General features: G+C 45.9%; 1 protein-coding gene across 1 annotated transcript in view; it reads left to right on the top strand.

Annotated features, from left to right (window-relative positions):
- Positions 1 to 12,048, top strand: part of CDH5 (cadherin 5) — a 68,455-nt gene that overhangs the window by 28,696 nt on the left and 27,711 nt on the right. The window lies entirely within an intron of this gene.

Genomic DNA, 12,048 nt, shown 5'->3' with positions numbered 1-12,048 from the left:
TTTGATATGAGTTATCATCTTGAGCGTCTATGTGTTCTTTTTGTGTTGTCAAGAGAGAGCTGTGTAAGGCCTCGAATTCTGTTTGGAATTTTTTCCTTTTGTGGGACACGTAGCTTATGATGTGGCCTCTCATCACTGCCTTCGAGGCCTGCCAGAAGAGTGCTATGTTGTCTATGTGTTCGCTGTTGTCGTCTGCGTAGTTATTCCAGTGTAATTTTATGTATTCTCTAAACTCTTCCGATTCCCGTAGGTAGGAGGGGAAGCGCCACAGCCGTGACAGCCTCCGAGAGGGGACCAGTTGTAATGTTGTTGCGATCGGTGCGTGATCGCTTAGAGATATCGGATGAATTATAGATTGCCGATGGCAATCAAATATTTTGTTCGATATTAGGAAAAAGTCTATCCGAGAAAACGAGTGATGGGCGTTGGAGCAACATGTATATTCTCTGCTGGTTGGGTTTGAAAGTCGCCACGGGTCGCACACGTGAAGTTGGTCTATTAGTGTGATTAGCGCTTGTGTGGTTGGGGTTGGTTGGGTGGAAGGTCCTGTTCTGTCTAGTGAGTCATCTTGTATGCCATTAAAGTCTCCCCCCAGGATTATGTGGTCGTTTAGGTAAGGTTGTAGCTGTTCAGTTAATGTTGCATAGAATTTTGGTTGGTCTGTGTTGGGGGAGTATATGTTCACCAGGCAGTATGTTTGTGAGTCTATGCTAACCCTCAGCACCAGGAATCTCCCTTGTGGATCTGCTATGGTTTGTCTCATCGTGTGTGGCATGTTTTTCCTTATCAGGATGGCTACTCCTCGTGATGCTGATGTATGTGAGGCTGTGTAGCATGTTTCTATCCACGGTGCTCTCAGCTCGCCCTTTCCCTCTTTTTTCCAATGTGTTTCCTGCAGGAATACAATGTCTGGTTTGTGTCTCTTCAAGTGTGTTAGTACTTTTTTTCGCTTAATAGGTGTGTTAAGACCGTCTACATTCCAAGATAGAATTTGTAGTGTTTTGGGTGTGTGGTAATCTGTAGTCTCTGCGTCTATAGGCATGTTAATGTATGTGTTTTGGTCATATTTACCGTTGTGTGTGCCTTTCTGTCGTCGCATCCCCCGGTCCCAGCGAGCCGTGGGTGCAACTGAATAGTGGTCGTGCCGCGTCGGCGGGGCCTTTCGATCTCCCTGTTGGGTTCCCTCCTAGAATTCAAATGGGTCATAGTGAAAAACATAGAAAAACTTATATAAACATAAAACATGTATGCAGTCTTTTCTTTTGCATTAGTGCTGCCACATCCACATTATTTGGATCAGGGTCGTGTTGGGGGATCAGGGACCCAGTTCCCTTTTTCTTTCTGTCTCATCCTCTTCCGTCTTCTTCTTCCAGTTGTAGGTGTCTCCTTGCGTCTTCCGGATTGTTAAATATCAAAGTTCTATTGCCTTCTTGAACCCGAAGTTTTGCGGGATACAGCAGTTGGAAACGTGTGTTTTGTTCGTGTAGGGCTTGACAAATTGGAGTGAATAATTTGCGTTTTTGAGAGACTGCAGCTGAGAAGTCCTGAAATATGAGGATTTTCATTCCTTGAATTATCAGTTCTTTTCGTCGTCTGTAGGCCTGTATAACCTCCTCTTTCGTTGCCCAGTGCATGTATTTGGCTATTACTGGTCGTGGTCGGGTTCGGTTGTTGCGTCCGTCTCCTGGTGGGCCAATTCTGTGGGCCCTTTCAATTATTAAGGGGTCATTTGGCATGTTGAGTTGAAGGGCTTGTGGTAGGTCAGTGGTAAGATATGTTGAGAGTTGGGCGTTGGTTACCGATTCCGGGATTCCCACAAAGCGTAGATTATTACGTCGATGTCTGTTCTCTAGGTCGTCTATTTTTTCCCGGAGTGCTTCGGTTTCTAATCGGCTTCTTTGTAATGAGGCTTCTAAGGTGGCTATGGATTGGTCTGTGTTTTGGGACTTTGCTTCTAGCTCTGTCAGTCTTTGGGTGTTGTCTGTAATTTGCGATAGAGCTGAGTTTATAGATTTGTGCAATGTCTCTAATCTGTTGTCAAATAATGGTAGTAATATTTTTGAGACATCTTGCGCCACCATTGTGGCCTGTGTCATTTCTGCACTGTTATCCATCGGTGATGCGGCGGTTTGTGGAGGCGGAGTTTCAGGGTTTTGGTCCGATGTTGTTGTGGCTCGGGGTGAGGCGTTTCTTGGGGAGGGTATGGGTTGTTGAGTATTCTTGCTCTCTTTTTCTTTTGTACTTTTGGTCGGTCTGTTTTTCTGCTTTCCCCCTGAGTTTGTTTTGTCTATATCTATCTGGCGTGTTGCTCGCGTTGAAGTATTTGAACTACGTTCGTTTAGATATTTGTCCATATTTCAGTTTTCGGTTCTGGTGGGTGTGCAGACTTAGTGTACAGAGAGCTGCTTTTTCCCTGTATCCAAGTTCGTTATTGTTTTGTTGCTGTTTTTTTCGGTGCGGATGCGGCTTCTCGTTTAGTTATTATTCTTGCATTTTTGTTTGAGTGGTTCTATTGGGTTTTTCTGGTGGGTTTTGTTCTTGTTATGTTTACTTCTGTCTCCTTTCTCGCCTCCACTCTATTCTGCAGGGTTGGGGGGTCTCTGTTTTGCTGATGTCTTTCTCCTCCTGTTCGTTTTCTTCCCCTTTTCTACCTCCCCCCCCTCTTGGGGTGTTCCCCTTTTTCTTTAGGCGCGTTACCCTTCTGTGTTTCTCCTTTCTTTTTCTCCCCCTCCTCTCAGGCCTTGTTTATGCCCTTGCTGTGTTGTTGGAGCACTGCCCAGGGCCACGGTCTGGTGGGGTTTGTCTACTGTTCGTATGGGGGCTTATGTGTGGTATGACTTTTGTTTTCCCCTTGTTGTTTTCCCTGTGGCCGGTTTCTAGGGTGATGTGTGGGTGGGGGTTATCCAGTCTTCTGTGGGGGGGCTCTGTGTCCTTCCCCTTACTTACTGGGCCACTGGTGTCACCCCCGAGGCCCCGTGCCGCAGCCCCTGTGTCTCGTCGGGTCACGGCCTGCCGGCAGCCCCCCCTCGGTCGGGGCCGGTGATTCGAGCGCCGCCGGGCCGCGGCGCGCCTCAGTCAGGAAGGCCGGTCTCACAATCGCCGCTCCCGCGGCCACCGTAGTGGGCGGGGTTTGTCGCTGACGTCACCGCCAGAAATTTAGGCCGCGGCTTATAGTACTGCTAGGCCGCGGCGCTCCGGTCGCTCCGCGGGTGGCGGTTGTGCCCCGGAGGGGATCTCCGGGTCGTCCGGATACCCTGGGGAGGTTACCTCTCTCGCGCCGCTCCGTGTGCCGGCTATCGCGGCCGGGTGGCTGGATCGCGGCTCTCGCCGCCGCTCTGCCTCCGCCTCTCCGCCTTCTCCCCGTATGCCGATGGCTCTCAGCGGGTCCTCCGGGCTCCCCCCGGGGCCTCACGGGGGTCCTCTCCGATCAGGGGATTTCGCGGCCTTCGCGACCGGAAGTCCGGGCCCCGGTCTCAGATGTCTCCCAGGCCGCGGCACCTCGGGGGATCCTCGGCGCGTCTCCTGTCGCGGTCAGCGATCCGGTGAGTCCCTCCGCTGGTTGGTTACGTTTCGGTGTGCCCCGGGCCCCGTGTCCTCTCTCTCCTCCCGCCCGTGTCCCGATTTGGGGGTTCCGCGTGTCGCGTTGCGGGGTCTCCCGGGGACTTCCCGGGTGTCTTTGGGGTGTGGGGGGCTTCTGCCTCGCAAGCCGGGGAGATGTTCGTCCCCGGCAGCTGCTTTTGTAGGGCACCAGAGGGTCCCGGTGGCTCTGGGAGGCTGTGTTCGCAGGAGCTCTGTAAAACACGTCCTGCTCCCTCTGTGTCTTAGGCGGAAGTCAATAATGCCTTTAATGACACCTATTAATAATAATGGCCCTCACGGCTCCCTTTCAGCAATAATGCCCTCATGGCCTCCATATAGTATTAATAATGCCCCTCATTGCCCCTTTTTCAATAGTGGTGTAGCGCACAGGACCGGGCACAGACCTACGAATGGGGCAAAGCAGCAGGGATTTAAGATGGTAGTCATGGTGGCTCTACTGCTCCCCTAGACATGGTAAATTGTTATCTAGAGCGGCACACGGCGTACAGTGGCAAATCTTGCAGTACTCACTGTGTGCTACCTGCAGAGTCACGTAGGGGAAGATGCTGGGTTGTCGTGACACCAGCTCGTGTATGGGTAGGGACCTGTTCCAAGCGAAATAATAAATCTAAAAAATTGGAGAACTAAAGAAAAATGGGGGTAGTAGTCTTTGCTCTCTTGTAGTGTCGTGTGGTACCTCAGTGCAGATGGTGTGGGTGGTGGGAAGGACTCCAGGAAGCAGACTTTGATGGTGAAAACAATTTAGGACTTTTATTGGCAGAGAAAGAAAGCTCTTGAGTTGCTAACAGTTACATTACTTGAATAGCGTTTCCTTGCAGTAGTTACTGACAGTTACAATACGATTACATTCTTCATTGAATTTGAGAGTGTTTTGAGTCTGAAATTCCCTTGTCCCTGTCCAAGCGAATCATTCACTATAGCTTTAGTTAGCTGACTTGAACTAGAGAGGAATAACTTGCTGCTTGCTGGCCTTTGTTGTACTAACTCCTGGCTGCTGCTTCATTTCCCTAAACTTTCTTTTTCTCTCTTCAACCAACACTCCAGAATAACGTAGCTTTGAGTACTCACACTTAGAAGTCCTCCTTCCCACCGCACTAGCTTCCACCTTGTTCCTCCCCGGTCTCTATCTCAGGCCTCCCCGAACTACACTCCTCCCAGGTCTGGACTAGACTCCTTTAACTCCGCCCACTCTCTCCTTTGTACAATTATAGCAAGGGTGACCACCAAGGACAGACTGGCTAAACACTACCCTAACTGTTGCTAGGTGACTAGTTCTCACTAGGGGCTGAAAGAACAAGACCATGCCACAAAAGAACGGAGGAACATGAACAATAACATTATAACATTTTACATGCTTTATGCACATTTACCTCAGTAGTCACCAGTTTGGAGTACCCAACAGAGACTGTGATACCCCTCATAGTCTCTGTTTTATAGTAATGCCCCTCCTGGCCCCCTTTTAGTAATAATGGTGCCCCTCATTGCCTCGTTTCAGCAACAGCAATACCCCTCACGGCCTCCATTTAGTAATAATTGTCCCCTCCTTGCCCACTTTTAATAATAATGCCCTTCCTGGCCTCCATTTAGTAATAATGATGCCCCTTGTGACCATTTTTCGTTCAAAAAGTATTTTATTCTGAATTTTCAATTTAGAAAACATATATTCAACCAAGATGAGCACAGTTAATGTAATGTGGATTATTGTCAAATACTGTAAATAAACGTGCTTTCGTAACAAGTAATTGCGTATGTTCTCATTTGTCTCATCTCTCCTATGGCAGATCTTCGCTGCCCAAACATATTAACTCTTAAACCAAGACAAGGACAGGACTAACAAACAAATATAACCGGGGGGAGGGGGGGTGGTATAAGGTGGGGGGGGAGGGAACGGGTGGATTTCTGGAGAGCGGTCAGAGGTGATGGAGTAGATCACATGGGGGGGGGGGCACACCACTCCACTCGCAGTTGCACCCTCCCTGTTGCTGCACTGGGGGCAGCTGCACCATCTGCCTGATGCTAGAAATGGGGGTGGTTATATACATTGATTTAATGTTTTAATAGAGACACTGGCCCATTCACCATTGGATGCAAATTGGACCCGTGACCATAGAGTGCAGCGAAAAATCAATTCAGCAAGTTTTCCGTAGATCAGTTTCAGTGTGACTCACATTAGATGGGCACATCAAGCAATCTGAGTAACCAGACCTACTGCCATTACTGCCTGAGTGAAGCAGGAAGGTGAAACTCCAGTGGGCAAACATTGTATAACTGAGCAGTGGAAAAACATAGCTTGGTCAGATGAATCCAGTTCTCTGTCGCACAATGCTGATGGGGAGGTCAGAAAATCATGCAAGCAGCATTAATAGAAAACCCCTTCAGGTCTACTGTTTGGAGCATGTCAGCACCTCCATCTAATTTGCAGTGATTACAAGACGTTACCCTGTCTGCATGAGCCAATGTTCTTGCAGAAAACTTTCAACACCTAGAGGAGACTATGCCAGATGAATTGCTGGGGTTCCAAAGGCCAAGGGAGATCCAACGCGCTACTAGAAGTCTCTAGAAGTGGTCTTTCAGTCAATTAACATAGGGTCACATGTCATAACTGAAATACTGAAATAAGCACTAATTATCCTTATCTTTCTAATGACATTCCTGAACTGCAAAGACCCCTTTATAATGCCAGTAATAGTCACACTACTGGACTGTAAAAACTCCTTTCCAATGCCAGTATTAGTCACACTACTGGACTGCAAAATCTCCTTTCTAATGGCAGTAATAGTCATACTACTAGACTGTAAAGATTATTTTCTAAAGCCAGTAATAGTCACATTACTGGACTGTAAAGACTCATTTCTAATGCCAGTAATAGTCACACTACTGGACCATAAAGACTCCTTTCTAATGCCAGTAATAGTCACACTACTGGACTGTAAAGACTCCTTTCCAATGTCAGTGATAGTCACACTCCTGGAATGTAAAGACTCCTTTCCAGTGCCAGTAATAATAACATTACTGGACTGTAAAGACTCCTTTCCAATGCCAAGAATAATCATACTACTGGAATGTAAAGCCTCCTTTCTAATGCCAGTAATAGTAACACTACCGGACCATAAAGACTCCTTTCTAATGCCAGTAATAGTCACACTACTGGACTGTAAAGACTCCTTTCCAATGTCAGTGATAGTCACACTCCTGGAATGTAAAGACTCCTTTCCAGTGCCAGTAATAATAACATTACTGGACTGTAAAGACTCCTTTCCAATGCCAAGAATAATCATACTACTGGAATGTAAAGCCTCCTTTCTAATGCCAGTAATAGTAACACTACTGGACTGTAAAGACTCCTTTCCAATGCCAATAATAATCACACTACTGGAATGTAAAGACTCCTTTCTAATGCCAGTAATAGTCACACTACTGGACTGTAAAGACTCCTTTCCAATGTCAGTGATAGTCACACTCCTGGAATGTAAAGACTCCTTTCCAGTGCCAGTAATAATAACATTACTGGACTGTAAAGACTCCTTTCCAATGCCAAGAATAATCATACTACTGGAATGTAAAGCCTCCTTTCTAATGCCAGTAATAGTAACACTACTGGACTGTAAAGACTCCTTTCCAATGCCAATAATAATCACACTACTGGAATGTAAAGCCTTCTTTCTAATGCCAGTAATAGCCACACTACTGGACTGTAAAGACTCCTTTCCAAAGCCAGTAATAGCCACACTACTGGACTGTAAAGACTCCTTTCTAAAAACGATTAAGTGATCCTCCAGTTCATATAATTATTTCAATGTTACAAATACCCCCTAGAAAACATATTTTAATGCCACTGTAGAATGTTCTCCCTCTTCAGGATTTTATTAATATTCCTCCTCACTAAATTTCTCCGGAATGAAATAATAAAATCCCAGAACGACAATGAGAAATCGCTTATTAGAAATATTCTCCGAGAGGGAAAAAAATTTGGATGACTAACAGATTGAATAAATATCAGAAAAATTATCTTTATTTCCTGTAAGACACTCCTGGGAAATCGAAGAAATCCTGAGAACCAAGAAAAAAAATCTGTCAGTAAAGAGAAAAAAAATCTTCCTTTTCTAAAGTTTTATGAATGCCGATCCCGGATCACCCCAGAGCCGGCGGATTTATTAATTGACTGGTTACCGTGGGCGCTCAGTAATACGACTAATAAAACTGTACTGTCTGCCGCCACCAATTTTTCCCATTGACTGCAATAAGCGGTCAATATTAGAGCATGTTTAACCTTCCATTAACCTTGAGTGGAAAAATCTAGAAGCCAATACTTTGCGTTTTATGAAGATGGGTTTATTACGAACGAGTCGGGTTTATTCAGCTTAATGGCCTCCGCTGGGAATTGTAAATGAAATGTCTTTCAACAAAAATTTCATGGCCGCCTCCGCCATTATTTTTGTAAATACTCTTCAGGGATTTATGACAAAGGTAAATCAATTCTGCTCTATGCACTTGCAATAGATATCCCAGAAGTCTTTGTTCTCGTACCGCTTTCCATAAAATTGGGTGCCCCCCCCCCCCTTCCCCCTTATGTCAGTTTGCTAAAAAGCGTATCTAGCAGTGATATCTGATTTTAGGAAAGCTGGGTGATAAACTGTATGACTGACATTCCAGCGAATGTAGGGTTATTTTCTGCTATCTCTTCCTTCCTATGAAAGTTCTATGGCAATCATTATAGTTTCCTCCGATAGTCGTCACCCGGCTTTCCCAGACTCCCGAATTACAGACTTACCTCGTTATTTTATTACTCATCTCTATCTAGGTGGATTTAAGGTTTAACATTCTAGGAAAGCTGAGTGATTGTCTCTGTAGATGCAGATTGGTTGTTACATGGTTGTCCCATAAGAGGAAATGCCCTTCGCGCCTTGCCGCCATTGGGTATAAACCGTGTTTCCCGTGTTTGCCCCAAAAGAGGCACAGTATCTTATTCTTGGGGGATGTCTTATTATACTTACTTAGCAGGCTCACTTCAGGTCCCTCCCGCTACTCTCCAGAGCTCTGACGCGCTGAGCCACAGCATTGATTGGCTAATTCATAATTCGCGATGGCTGTGATTGGTTCGTCCAGTGCTGCATCGATTGGCTGAGCAGCGCTTGATTAACCAATCACAGCCATCGCATTGGTTCATCCAGCGCTGCACTGATTGGCTGAGCAGCATTCGAGAACGAATCAGAGCCATCGCTTCCTGGAGGTGGGATTTATGAATCCCATAACCAGGAAGTGATCTTCTCTATGCAAAACGAGGACATGCAGGACGCATGGCGGATCTCTAGACAGCAGCAGGAGGACCCGGACCGAGCCTGCTAGATGAGCATTTTTTTCCTATGTAATGCAGCTAGGGCTTATTTTCAGGGTATGGCTTATATTTCAAGCCTCTCTGAAAATCCGCCAAAATCAGGGTAGGGCTTATTTTCGGGGTGAAAGGCTACGTACGTCCTGAATGGGAAGAGGTTAGCACAAAAAGTTGTATAATTATTTCATATGGATGTTGCTGGCTAAGGAGGGCCTTTCGCAATGGGAGCCGACTGTGATTGATGGCTGGCCTCCTGCAGTAATGGTGGAGATCGATGATTCCTACCGTTAACCCCTTACATGACACGATCAATGTTCATCATGGTATGTATGGAGTTAATAAAAGGAGGGCGATTCATCTACCACTTCATTGGCCCTACACCATGAAATCACAAAGGGACAAAGGATGGCCTAATAGTGGCCTCTAGATCTACCATAGGAAGTGCTGAAAAGGAAATCATATAATACACTGCAGTACAGAATTGTTTTATCTGAGTGATCAGAAGATCACAGGTTCACGTTCCCTAAAGGGATGAAAAAAAAAAATTAATTTAATGTAAAAAATAATATACACCCTTTTTTGTGCACTTTTCCCTTTTTTCATTCAGAATAATTAATTTAAACAGCCATATGGTTGGTATCATCACATCCCTAATAACTCATAAGATAAATATACCATACATCGAAAACACATCACATGGCAGACGCTATAAAAAGAAGCAGCAAAACTGAGCCAAAACTCTTTTTTGTTCATTTTGATCGACAAAAAAGATTTTAAAAAGTGATCAAAAAAGTCATATGTACCCAAAATTCTACCGATAAGAACTAAACTCTTCATGTGAAAAACAAGACCTAACACACCTCCGTCAATGGAAGAATCAATAAGCTCCGAGTCCTTGAATGCCGCAATGAAAAAAAAATATATATTTGGTCCAAAAAGGGGTTTTGTTGTAAAAAAGGTGCAAAAATGGAAAAATCTAAAAAATATATCATTTTGGTATGTTTGTAATTGTACTGACCTGTGGAAGTTATCTTGTCATTTGTACCGCATAATGAGCACTGTGAAAAAATAGTAGAATTCATGTTTTTTTGAACCCCACATCAAAACATTTTTTTTCTGCAGCTAGGGCTTATTTTCAGGGTAGGGCTTATATTTCAAGCTCCCCCACCGAAAATCCTTGCATGTGGGGCTACAAAGTCGCGTGACTTAGTAGCACCACCTGCGAATTTGTTACCCCACAAAATCGCAGTACCGCCGCGGGAAAACACAGCGATACTGCACGGACAACCAATGCGATATCACTGCGATTTTCTCGCATCACTGTCGTGTCACCCGTGTGGAAGAGGCCTCCCATACATGCGTTTTGTAGCTAGATTTTGCAGCCCATGTGGAAAAAATCTGAAACCTCATGTCCATGGGTATAATTGAATTGCGGAATCCACGCGTGTCACCCGCACATGTGATGCGCAGTTCAATTAACCCATAGAATGAATAGCTAAGGGCAATGTCTTATTGGCTGAGCGCTCAGCCAATAGCTAAGCAGTAGCTGCTATTGGCTGAGCCCTCAGCTAATCTGCACAGGATTTTTAAATCCCCGACTGCTGAAAGAGCTTAATAGCAGTGCAGGGGAGCCACCAGGAGGACGCGGCAGAGCGCCGGAGAAGTGTGTAACTTTTTTTAAAAAATTTTTACACACTTTTTGCAGATTATCGGGGAAGGGCTAATATTTAGGGATGAGCGAGTATACTCACTAAAGCACTACTCGCTCGAGTAATGTACTTTAGACGAGTATCTCCCTGCTCGTCCCTGAAGATTCGGGGCCGCCGCGGAGCAGGGAGCGGCGGGGGACAGCGGGGAAGAACGGAGGGGAGATCTCTCTCTCCCTCTCTCCCGCCCGCTCTCCCCTGCTCCCCGCCGCAACTCACCTGTCAGCTGTGGCGGCTCCCAAATCTTCAGGGACGAGCAGGGAGATACTTGTCTAAAGCACATTACTCGAGCGAGTAGTGCTTTCGCGAGTATACTCGCTCATCCCTACTTATATTCCAAGCCCTTCCCCGATAATCATTCCGCGGGGCTTGCCAAAGCAGTGCTTTCAATGGGATCGGCAGCAGTGCCGATCCCATTGAAAGCAATGGGATAGAATGCCGGGGACTTCTGCCACAGCTGTGACAGCTGTGGCAGAGGAAACTCTTGCCACAGCTGTCACAGCTATCACAGCTGTGGCAAAAGTCCCCGGCATTCTGCTTCTCTTTTCAATGGGGCTAGCACCTCTGCCGCTGGACCCATTGAAAAGACTAGTGATATGCCGGCGTCATGCCGAAATCCCAGCATGATGCTGGCTTTTTTCTCGCACTGCGATGCAAGACTTTAACTTTAGTCTCACAGGAGAAAAATACGCCTGTGGGTGTCCACCCTTAGGGAGAGCACCTAGATGGTGAGTGAGGAGACTCAAGAGGCCATTCATGCTCCTCTGGGTAATATGCAAATAAGGGAGATGGAATAATATTTCCGCAGTGCCACCGAATGCTGCCTTCCAATAGCCTTTCACTAGCTAAGCGAAACTCCTACTGCACACTGATGAAGAACAAACACCCTGAAACAGCTGTCTGTACATGGAGTCTGGCTTTGCTTTTAATTCCCAGTCATTGTTACAAGGCTTGTATAAAGAGTTTGACTTTGGCTTGAAGGAATGCTGCCTTCCTATAGGTGGCACTGTGGAGGTATTATTCCATCTCCCTTATTTGTATCACTGTCGCATCGCTACAAGATCATGCAAGAAAATCGCCTGTGTGGATGCGCCATTAAAAAAAACCAACGGGAAGATAGTTCCTGCCCTATCATTCCCACACGCAGTATTAACGGGCAAGAACACCACTAATGAAAAGTGTGTATAATCAAAGCTGGGTGATGACTACAGGAAAGCAATTTGAGGGCTGCTTCACAAAGGCATGTTTGCGCGTGGAAATACGCTCACGCTAAATGCAAACTACAGAACCCATTGACTTCAATGGGTTTGCTCGCATTACTCATTTTTGCGCACGCATTACCGTTGGGCGAAAAAAGACGCAACATGCTTTATTTGTGTGTGGATTGGCGCACCAAAGGTCCCCATAGAA

The sequence above is a fragment of the Eleutherodactylus coqui genome, chromosome 11, assembly GCF_035609145.1.
Source record: "Eleutherodactylus coqui strain aEleCoq1 chromosome 11, aEleCoq1.hap1, whole genome shotgun sequence".
In the NCBI taxonomy this organism is placed as follows: Eukaryota; Metazoa; Chordata; class Amphibia; order Anura; family Eleutherodactylidae; genus Eleutherodactylus; species Eleutherodactylus coqui.
Note: the sequence above shows the minus strand (reverse complement) of the source record. Positions and strands in the feature narration are given on the sequence as shown.